This window comes from Camelus ferus, chromosome 16 (assembly GCF_009834535.1).
Source record: "Camelus ferus isolate YT-003-E chromosome 16, BCGSAC_Cfer_1.0, whole genome shotgun sequence".
Classification (NCBI taxonomy): domain Eukaryota; kingdom Metazoa; phylum Chordata; class Mammalia; order Artiodactyla; family Camelidae; genus Camelus; species Camelus ferus.
Window position 1 is genome coordinate 27176973 of NC_045711.1, and position 11608 is coordinate 27188580.

General features: G+C 46.1%; 1 long non-coding RNA gene across 1 annotated transcript; it reads right to left on the minus strand.

The window, feature by feature from the left end:
• Positions 1–1334: 1334 nt before the first annotated feature.
• Positions 1335–7867, minus strand: LOC116669212. The gene is made up of 4 exons (XR_004326557.1): positions 7730–7867; positions 5809–5979; positions 3776–3880; positions 1335–3541 (listed from the first exon to the last, which is right to left on the minus strand). It is a non-coding gene; the product is annotated as an uncharacterized LOC116669212 (long non-coding RNA).
• Positions 7868–11608: the final 3741 nt, after the last annotated feature.

Genomic DNA, 11608 nt, shown 5'->3' on the forward strand with positions numbered 1-11608 from the left:
TCCTATAAAACTAGTCATCTCACCCCACAGGTCAGCAATCACATTCATAGGCATTTACCCAGCGGGCTTGAAAACGTATGTCCACACAAAAGTATGCCTGTGGATGGGAGTTTTGTTTATAATTGCCCCAAACTGGAAACAACCAAGGCGCTCTTCAGTAAATAAACTGTGGTGCATCCATATAATGGAATATCATTCAGGGAGAGAAAGCATTGAGCCATTAAGCCCTCAAAAGACGTGGGTAGATCTTAATTGCATATTGTTAAATAAAAGAAGCCAGTCTAAAAAAGCTACGCAGTCTAAGATTCTGATTAGACGACATTCTGGAAAAGGCAAAACTATGGAGATGGTAAACAGATTAGTGGTTGCCAGGAGTTTGAAGGAGAAGGGGGGCAGCTGAGTAGGAGAAACACAGAGAATTTTTTAGACTGGTGAAATTGTTCTGGATTATACTGTAAGAATGAGTACAAGATGGCAAGCATTTATCGGTTATGGAAATTTACAGCCCAAAGAGTAAACTTCAATATTTACAGGTTTTTTTTTTTTAAAGAATCATTGAAGAGTTTGAAGGAATCCCAGGATGAATGATAAGATGAACTCAGAAATATTTATAGGTACATGTATACATGCAGGTTAGTATTTACACATATGTCTATTTTCTCTGTCAACTGAGAGAACCTAGAAGCCATGATACCCTAGAAGCTATGAGCACACCTAGTGCTCAGAACTTTGTTCTTAATGACAAGATATTCTCCAGTAAAAAGAAATGGCTCTTTGGAAAAAAATGGTTCTTTCTGCTGGGGCAGGAAATATACCAAATGAGCCTGAAGAGTCTAGGAGCGTCAGAAAATAAAAAAATGCTCATAAAAAAAAAAAAACCCACCAAAAAAAAAAAACCCAAAACACTACATAATGATGGGATATGTTAAAGGGATACAGGAACCAACTAAAAGAAATGGTCAAAGCTGGCTGAGCAAGAAAATGCATAGAGTAATATTAAGTATAACCCAAAGTATAAAATCAATGCCCATGAGTTCATAACGACATAAACAAGTGATCGAATAAAGAGAGGTGAACAGATCCTGGGGAAAGGGGGTGGGAAGGGATACATTTGGGGGTCTGAGATTTGCAAACGTTAGCCACTATATACATAAATAGATTTTTTTAAAGTTTCTTCTGTATAGCACAGGGAACTATGTTCAATATCTTATAATAGCCTTTAATGAAAAGAATATGAAAATGAAAATATGTATGTACATGCAAGACTGGGACATTGTGCTGTACACCAGAAATTGACACGTGTAACTGACTACTTTAATTTAAAATAAAAAGAGAGAGGTGAACAGACAAATGTCTTATGCAGAAGAATTCTAAATAATGTCTGTAGCTACTCCGCCCTTAAGCATGTGCCATGCATGGTGACTTTCTTCCAAAGAGTACAATGTGGAAAGGGAGGAGAAACAAAAAAAAAAAAAAGAAGAACTTTCCATTGGAGAAACCTGGCAAACCCCGCCACAGCCAGGTGACCCAGGCTGACACCAACCATGATCCATCTCGCAGGTAGTAAGTAGGTGCCCTCAATATGATGGGGTGAGAATGGCACCTGACATCTGTGGTCTTCCTTCCCAAAACCCGTTACCCCAGTCTAGGCATGAAAAGATAATAATAATTAGGCAAATCCCAACTGAGAGACATTCAGCAAAATGCGTGTCCAGTGTCCTTCTAAACCGTCTAGGTCATCACAGATGGGGAAAGTAAGTCTGAGAAATGATTGCAGCCAAAAGGAGTCTAAGAAGACGTGATAGCTAAACATGTTGTGACGTCCCAGATGGGATCCTGGAGCAGAAAAAGGACATGAGAGGGAAACCAAGGAAATACATCGTCTGGCCTTCAGGTAAGAATAATCGATCAGGATTTTTGTTCGTGAGTTGTTACAAATATACCGCACTCATGAATGATGTTAGTAATAGCAGAAATCGGGTGCAGGGTCTATGGGGAACTTCTGAGCTATGTTCTCAATACTTTTGAATATCTAAAAATTGTTCTAAAATACTTATTAAAAAAAAAATACAGGAAGCAGCCTGAATTCGGTCCACGGGTTGTAGTTTGCTGACACCTGTCCCCAGAAAGATGTTTTCAAACCTGACTAGTCATTAGAATCCCCTGAGCAACTTTTTAAGATCTTTATTTTTAAAGAGAAGTCACTTGTATGTTTCAGAGGTCAAGACCCTATAAAAGTCTCTGTCTCATCCACGTCCCTAAACAGTCTGTCACCCCCTACCTCCCATAGTCACCACGTTTATTATTCTCCTGTGTGTTCTTCCAGGATTTTTTTATGCAAATGCAAGCAGTTTGAAAGTATATTCTTGATTTTTATCCCTTCTTCTTATACAGTAATAGTGCCCTATAAACACTGTTCTGTCTGTTGCTTTTTCTTTTTTTTTTCCTTTTTATATATCGTAGAGGTCTTTCCATATCAGTGCAGAGAAATCTTTCTCATTCTTTTTGAACAGATGTATACTATTCTAGACTGAAGTTGGACCAGAGTTTGTTTAATGAATCTCACAGATCATCATTTGGGTTGTCCCCAGTCTTCATGATTACAAATTATGCTGCAGTGAGTAATCCTGTATGTATGGAATTATAAGCTTGTGGAGGTATATCTTTGACACCTGCAGCCCACTTCCAGCCAATTAAATCAGAAATTCTGGGGGCTGGTTCCAGACATCCTCATTTTTAAAAAGCCCTGTGGGTAATCCTAACATCAGCCAATCGCAAGGAGCACTGTGGCAGATCAAACACATCCTGTAAGGTAAGAGGGCGGAAGGGGACACTCCAGGTGGGTTTTCCAAGTGGGACAACGGTTCTCAAGTCTGGCTACGTATCAGCACCACTGAAGAGCTATTTAAAAATACCCATGTTCAAGGCTTACCCCAGAGAAAACTGAATCATAACCAAAGGCTGGGTAGAGCCCCAGTATAATTTTTTAAAGCTTCTCCGCGATTCTGTGCACAGTCGTGGTTAAAAACCATCCAACTAGCGGGGTGGAAAGCATCTTTTTAGAGAAAAGGGTGGTCTGCCGAGTCAGAGCTCTCTCTCCTCTCCTCCAGTCCGCTTTCTGTCTCTCCGCTCCCCTCCCAAGCCCTGTCTTGGAAAGCAGTCTGGGAGTCGGTCTGGAGCAGGGGATGAATGGCGGGTCATGGTGTGGCCACGGTGCAAGGGTGGGGTGGTGGGCTCTCGCAGCCCACAGGCAGCCTGAACAGGAACGGAACGCCCGCTGCCGGGGAGCGCGCATCGCTGCCCATCCGTGAGCTCCCAGATTAATATTTTGCCAGCCCTTGATGAACTTGCCTTTCCTTCCGGTGGCCTCTCTCTCCCATCAGCAGAACGGTGGTGAGAGACAAGGACATAGGTGTACGAACAGAAACTTCTCTTTCCTCATCTTTACTTGGTTTCAGTGGCTTGGCTTGAAATCTAAGACATGACATCCTTTGGGCATTGCTTCCTCCCTGTGTCATGAGGAAGGACGAGGGGAGATGCACTGTTAAAACAGAAACGAGAACTATCCCTTAATAACTGGCGTGTTGAGGTTCTTACTCACAGAAACTTTACCTCAAATGTATGAGATTTTATCATCCTCATTTCACAGTGGGAAACAGAGGCACAGAGAGGTTGAGAGATTTGTTGAAAGTAACACAGCCAGGTAGTTTCAAAGCAAGTGGATCTCAAATCCAGGTCTACCCAGCTCCAAACCCCAAGCTCTGTGCCCTGCTACCTTGTCTTTTTCTGATAGGAGAGTTTTCTCCTTGTTCTCGGGGGCCTGTGGTATATTCTCAAGGGCTGCCACTTTGATGGAATCCGAAACACTGGTGGCCTCCACCTTAGAAAGAGATAAAAAGAGTCTTTATACATAATCTGCCTTTATTCCAAAGATTAACTTTCTTCATGAGGCAAAAAAGGACTGCTTTCCATTGTCAATAAGGCCAGAGAGTTTTTCATGGCGTAACCAAAAGGTCCTCATAACATCCCCCGAAAGTGCCACCAGGTTGTCCCCCATGGTCCCCAAACCGTGATAGTCACTAGGGGCATAGACGTGTTACCCTCATTGCCTCGTTTAATTCTCCTTCCACCTTCTTTCAGAAGCAAACTAGGTCTCCCAGAATTTAAGTAACTTGTCCGATGTCACATCACTTGGAAGAGGTGTAGCCAGATTCAAATTCAAGTCTCACTGGACACAGACGCTGTGCCCAGCCCCTCCCAGTGTGTTTTCTAGGGGAACGTTCTTTTTCACCCCCAGTGCGTCTTCCCACCCTCCTCTCTCTACCCTGAAAGACAATCAAAACTTTTAAGTCTCTTTCTTTTCCTTTTCCTACCCAAACCAGAGAGAATTCGGCCACAGAGGATGGATGCATACGCAGAGTTAACCCATATCTTCCCCAGCCGGGGCCAGAAGAATTCTAGAGAGGAGAACGGGGTGCCACGGAGCTGGAGTGAGAACCCAAGGGTTAATATGGCCCTAGTGGGAAAGTTATCTGCTTTGTTGTAAAACACAGCTTCCCAGCACTACAGAAGGGGCTATTAGCATGCAAATGCACTTTGCTTCATGCTTTTTAATGTTTTACTTCTCTTAATTGCTGAAACCGGTTGTAATTTCTGAGCACTGTTGGCTCTGGGAAGCTGTTTCCTCTAAAGGGATCTACCATTGCACCTGGAAAAGATTTTGAATTCTAATTTTATGAACCGGTCGGGGTGGGGAAAGTCCAGGTTGACGTTAGAAACCTCATTTTGCCCCAGTGCTTCGTTTCCTTCAAATTCTTTGGTGTGAACCCTTGACATTCACTAAGAGATCAAAACTCACATGTGATATATGGTGAAGGTAAGCTTAACCAAGACTTTAGGTCTCAGACCCCTGGTGATGAGTCTGCAGTGAAGAGGTCTTCTGGACGCTCCCTGGATTGGGGCATAATCTCATTTCTCACCCCAGAGATCTCGCTGTAGATGCATACGTTATCCCTGGGATTCTCAGACTGCTTTCTGTGAAGTAAACATGCCTTGAGGACCTCAGTCAGGGTGAGATAAATGCTAGCAGCAACCGAGGCACTCTCAGCCAGTTTAGGGAAGCACTGCCTCACCCTCCCCAGCCACACATACTCCCCAGCTGAATTTTTTTTTTTTTTTCACGAGCCAGTGTGGAGAGACTCTGGAACCGGTCTCGGAACTCTTGGCAACAATTATTCTGACCCGGCACTTCTTTCTCGTTGAAAAGCAGTCTTGTGGAGCCTGAAAGCTCACCAGAAGCAATCAGGCATTCCATGAGGATCCAGGACCACTGTATGCAGAGGTCTGTGCCGGAGAGAAAGTGAGAGAAGCCGGCCGTGACATCACTACATCACTACATGTGAAAGGGTGCTGTCCCCTCCCGGACCCCACTGGGTCCGAAAGTCAAATGTCAATACAAATTTGGCCTCTGCTGAATTCGTACTGCTGACACATATATTTTCCTGTCATTTGCGATGTAGAAAGGATCATTAGTATCTTTGATTCGGCAATCCTTTATCCACCACCTTGTCACTTAGCTTGAGATTGAATTCTGAGTTTCTGGGCATCCGGGCTGCCGTGGGGAATGATGGAGAACCACGGGCTCCAGACTTGAACGAGCCAAGGTTCATTCTCTGGCCTTCTGCATACGTCTCAGCAGCCCCATGCAGTCCTTCTTGCACTGCCTTCCCACAGTACCGTCCTCATAACAGCGTGTTAATGAGCCCCCACACGGAGCAAGGCAAACCAGAAAATAAATCATGAGCTTACCTGCTGATTTATTTCGGCACAAGGTTTTCAGGGTTGGGACACTGGAACGTCTGAACGGGCTGATGTCAAAGCGAGAAGACACTGTGGTCAAGCTGAGGTCCAGACCAAGCTTTGGAGGAGACTGAAGAGAAGACAGGAGGAGTTTGCTCTCGGGTTGGGGAGGCTGGAACACTGCACGGGGTGAAGTGACATTAGCCCTCAGTATCAAAGCCAGCATCCTTTCACTTTGCCTTTTAAAATTTCTCTTTAAGGGTCATTGCGAACAGGGCTGCTGGGTAAGAGGAGAAAGGCTTTCCCCTTTTTGAGCCCTTTAATGGTACCTGTTAGTTTAAGTTCACTGAGGACCCTTACGGATCCACGGAGGTAGGTTTCATCTCCACTTTGTGCTAAAAAGAAACTGAGGCTCAGAGTCACACAGAAGCTCCAGGCCGTGGGGCCAGTGAGAGAGGCTCACAGCTTACATTCATTCTCCCTGATTCCAAAAACTTCCCCTGCTCCACACCACCTCCTAGACATGCACCAGAATCCTCCACTTGCCCTGGCAAAGCCTCAGTGTAGAACTGGTGGCGAGGACTCCCCCCCCCCACCCCCAACAAGGTGGCCTTAGTCACAAGGAGCCCAGCTCTGTCCCCAGCCACCCACCAGCCCTTCCCCTCCCCAACAATTTCAACTTGTTTCCTTCAGAGAAAACATGGCTTTCCCCATTGATGGGACCTCCCTGGGACCAACAATGCACCATTGCATATGCCCCCCTCTCCCTTCTCCCTGATTTAATGCTGGCTGCTCACTCTGATCTCCCCCACCCCACCTGCCCTGCCCATCCTTTGGGGGGAAACTTTCTGCATAACAATGTCTGGGCCCTGCTGCCCTGAGCTGCCCTTTTGCTATTAGCACCTAATGAAAATGTAACCGTATTTAACCCCCCACAGCCCCAGATTAGCAGGAGAGAGCCCAAGTGGGTTTAATTCCTTTGTATGATAAGCATCCAGTTCTCCATTTGGATGGTCCAGGCCCCTTCTCCCTGGAGAGGACGCAGAGCTGTGCGGAGCTCGCTGGGACCTCTCAGCTGTCCCGGGCACAATGGGGAAAGTATCTTTTGTGGCATTAACGGCTTTGGGGAGGGGAGAGGGGAGGGTACGGGCTGGTGGGGAGGGGGTGCCGTTGAAGAGAAGGAGAACAATGTGTGAGAAGCGGAGGCTGTGGGTTTCCCACACGGACCAATATGTCCCCCTCCACCCCCCTCTGGGAGAGACGGATCTGCAGCGACCAGCCCACAGCTGATCCCGCCTTGATTGGTTTTTTTTTTTTTTTTCATTGTGCTCTCAAGGGACGAAAATCCTTTTGTGGCGTGAAAGGAGAGGCGTTCCTGCCGTCCCCTCCCTCGAACTGATTGGCTGTGTCACAAGATGGCCAAATCTACCCGGATTAATGTGCGGCCGACCTGGCCTCTGAGTGAGGACGTCTGAGTCCGCCCCTTCAGGCAGCGAGCGTGTCTGCCGCCCTGGGAGCAGGGGAGGGGGACACGGAGGGGCAGGCCACCATTTCTTCATATTTATTATTCCCCCCCAACGTCCCCCACCCCCAGCCCTGAGGGGATGTTTATTCATGGGCCACATCTGCTGGCTGGCAGGCGACACCATCTCTTGTTTAGAATGCCTGGGGTCCCCAAGGAGCCAGGAAAACGGGGCACATTCCTCAGGACCTGCCTTTCTCTCTGCCCAAGGAGTCCTTTGGCTTTGGCAGCCCACCTGGAATCTTAGCCCTCCCCACCACCCCGCTCCCGCCTGTCCCCTGGTCTGGACTTCCCACCTGGAGATGCTGGTCTGTCTCCAGTACCCGGTGCTGGAAGGAGCGCCCTCTCTCTCTCTGCCCTGTGCCCTTCTGTCCCTTCCCCCTGAGTCTCTCTTTCCCCCGTGCTTACGTGAATAAATCCCAGGCCTTGTTAGGTCCGGCTCAGGCTGTGTCTGCCCCACTCTCCCAGTGGGAAGAAGTCTCGAATGATTCTGTACTTCTTTCCCTGGGCTTACTGCTTCCTACACGATGCCAGCGTGTGCCTTGCCTCCCTCCCTGGCCCAGAAGACAGGGCTTGTCTCTGGTTCACCTTTGTCCCTGCACCTGCCCCCGCCGGGTGCCGATTCAGACTGCGTGTCCTTGGGAGGCGTGGCCCAATAGCTGTGGATTGAACGAAATGAACAAAATCAGCTGGACCCCACCACAGGCCTTGGGTCTCTCTTTCGGGTCTGTCATGGGTGCTGGGACTAGTCTAGAAAGTATGCAGTGCCTCCCCCCACCCCCTTTTGTAAAGTGACACTGAGTTTCCTCCAAACTAGCTTTCCCTTCATCTGTCCTGTGCGTGGTTTTAGCAGAACCATTGCATTTCAAACGGTTAGATGCTGAGGAAGGTCCCAGCAGAAGGATGGTGGAGGGACCTGTTCCCAGATTTTGAGGAGTCAGGATGCTCCACTGAGCCACTCACAGCTCATTCTGTCTGTAGGACCAGCTGCATGGCTGTCAGGCTGATGATCACGTTTGCACAGGTAGCTGAGAATGCCTTTGCTAATTTCTAATATAATTGATATCGATTTTTGGAAATGGGACAGCTTCCAATGTACAAACGGGGAAAGAGGAAAAATAGGGGGGAAAATAAAATGAGGCAAATGGTAGCATTCTGATGCACAAGCCAGGTCTTTATATGCATTAAGTTAAAAAGTAACATTAGACCAAGCTGTTCTGGAGTCATACAGTTTTAGGAGTGCTATCAAGAATTCAGATTAGATCCTGGCTAGTTCTGGCTGTGAGTGGGAGTATGTCTGTGAGATCGCGGAAAGGGGCTTCTAAGTGGGATGGCGATCGCGGAAAGGGGCTTCTGAGTGGGATGGCCAACTTTATGATGATAATTAGGACATTTTTAGGTACACGGGTGAGGGGCTGGAAGCCCCATCTTTCCAGGACAAACCAGACAACTGGAGTGTGACGCTTCAGAGACACCCTCCCCCGTGCTCCTGAAATATTGCTCCACTGCATCACGTATCAGCATAAACTGGTTCAATCAAATTGCTTTTCCCTTAAATGTTAGCTGGTCTTAACTGCCCTGGATAATGGGAACTTGATTGCTAGAGTGGGAACCTGATTACCTGGGAAGGGCTGAACGAAGGCTAAGAAAGTCCCAACAGCCTCAGAGAAAGGACGCAGGGAAAGAGAAATGCGGAAAGGGAGAGGTGTGGTTTTAAGCAAACTTCCTCCACCCTGCCCCCTGCACCCCGCCTCCTGCCTTGTCCTCCAACATTTTGCCTAAGATCATTCCTGTCTGGGAATTCTGACAGGGACTTCTCACTTTTCTATCCCTCTGCCCCCAGAGCCCTGCATGCAATAGTTATCACTGCAACATGGCTCCCTTACAGGTTAAACACGGAGGCCTAGGACCAAAAGCGCTCTTCAAAAGAAAAGAACAAAAAAGCTGCATGAGTTCTTAGGTCCAATTAAGCTTGACAGAGTACTACTACTTGGACTACAGTCCCTTCCCAAATTGGCATCAGGACGTAGACTGGACACGGGAACCGAAGTGAATCAGGACATGGAGGTACTGGCCAGGCCTCTGAGGGCATCTGGTCCTCCTCATTTGATTAGTGCAGAATCCAAGGGGCCGTGTACAGCAGTGCATCCCAGTGTGTCCGCTGAGGGGGACTTGTGCCGGGCCCCTGGGGGCGTTAAAGAAAAATGCAAGTCTGGCCCCCAGTTGAGACTCTTCAGAGTCTCTGGGTTGGGGGCGGGGTCCTGGTGATCCTTATGCACACTGAAAACAATTGGTTTGAGTGGAGGAGTTCAATCCAAGCCCTCTGTGGTGCCCGCAGAGCTCACCACAGTGCCCACTGCCCTCCGGAGAGGGTGCTGAGCGGCGAGGAAGCTGACCGCGATTCTGAGTGAAGCGGCCTTAGTTAGGAGTAATTAATACTCAAAATTAAAAAAAAAAAAAAACCCAACCTACTTTCAATTCAATTAAGTAACCCAAAGAGCCTACTTTTTTTTTTTTTAAAGAGGATTGGTTTTAAGAGAAAAAAAAGTTCATGTTACAATAGCAAGATCCATCTTCCAAGGCATCAGAGGTTAAAAGGTAGACTTGCAAATGTGATAAGATCATGGAAATTCTGAGAAACGTTTCCTTCAAAGATGGAGTGCTTGTCTCTGAAATGAAAATCCCTCGTTGGGTTCAAAACTTGAGTGCCTCTCTCTCAAAATAGGCTTCTGCAAGCTTCTGTGCATTTATCTATTTGCCCGCATCTATGCGTAGATAATGCATTTATTCATTTGTGGCCTTCTGAGAGCTCAGACTTTAAGACATAACTTTGAGAGGGAATTTTGTATGAATCAGGCACGACCCTGGATGTTTATGCCTCCAGTTATAACTGAGAGTTGAAGCAGGCTCGGAACTGTTAGGGAGAAAGTCCAGGGAATATGATAGGAAAAAAGTCTCAAATAGATAGATTTGGGTTTATCAAAAGGAAGTACTGAAATTGGTATTGTTTTTCTAAAGTTAATTGATTAGTCATTTTATACCTCAAAATACGTATTTTAAAAATAAGAAGAAATGTCTTGAGCTCTGTTCCTATTTTTGAAAAAATCTGCACACCTTTTCTAAAGGTCCAGTTCATCAGAGCCTAGTTGGTGATGTCATAATGAGTTAATTCTCACCAAGGTGGATGGGGTCTAGAAGGATCTCTTAGGACAGCTTACAATCTGAAGTGAAAAACCACAGTTTCCTAAAGCAAGCATTCTTAACAAAAAGTGGTTTCCTATCACGTTCTTTGTCTCAATGTTTCAAAACAACAGTACAGAGTCCAAATACCCATAAACCTCAACGTTCTTTGTAGAACCTATATGTTTGTCTATGTATTATTTTGGTCTGATGTCACTGATAGTTATACACAGAGTTCTTTGCCTTTTTTGTCGAAGTGTAATAATATACCTATAAAAAAGTGCACAGTCATAGGTGAGCAGGCTGATGAATTTTATGAGCTGAACACACCTTTGCAACCAGCACCTGGATCAAGAAACCGAAATCAGAAGCCCCTTTTTGTTCCCTTCCAGCATCTCCTCCTCCTCCCCACCATCCTGACTTTTAACCCCATGAATCCATTTGCTTAGTTTTGAACCTTATAGAGATGAAACCAACAACAGCCCCTGCGGTTTTGAGTCAGGCCCCTTAACTCAACTTTCAGTCTGACGGTTGCATTAAGTTGTGGACTGTTTATTCCTGTGGCGGTGAAATCGTCCATTGTGTGAAAAATCCCACAATTTATTTTTCCGTTCTGCTGTGGATGGACATTTGGATCGTTTCCAGTTTGGGCTATTATAACCAGAACATGCGTAGAGTTTAAAGAGTCAAGCAGGCTGACAAAGCTTGTAAGAGGAGGTCATTTTTTAATTGATAAAATCCTATCTCATTCTTGCAGTAGGATGCTAAAAAAAAAAAAAAAAAAACTCCTAAATTGTAAACAAGTTATTGGGCTATGTGTAGTACTGATGGGAAACAAACAGATACGGTCCTTCACCGCCAGGGATTAAAATCTAAAACAGGCCAGAGGGTTAGCATGAGAAAATGAATGGATGAGATAGAACACTGAGCGAGCACGGGATGGTGACGTCAGGGAAATTTACTGGAAGGTTCGCAATTGGCCTTTCTCAATGTTAATTTAGAACTAGTAATATGATGTGTACGACCAGTGGCCCTAAAGGATTTTATTTGCCCTTGATCTGGTTTACACAGGGTACCGGATGCTGCCGGGCCTCGGAAGAACTGAAG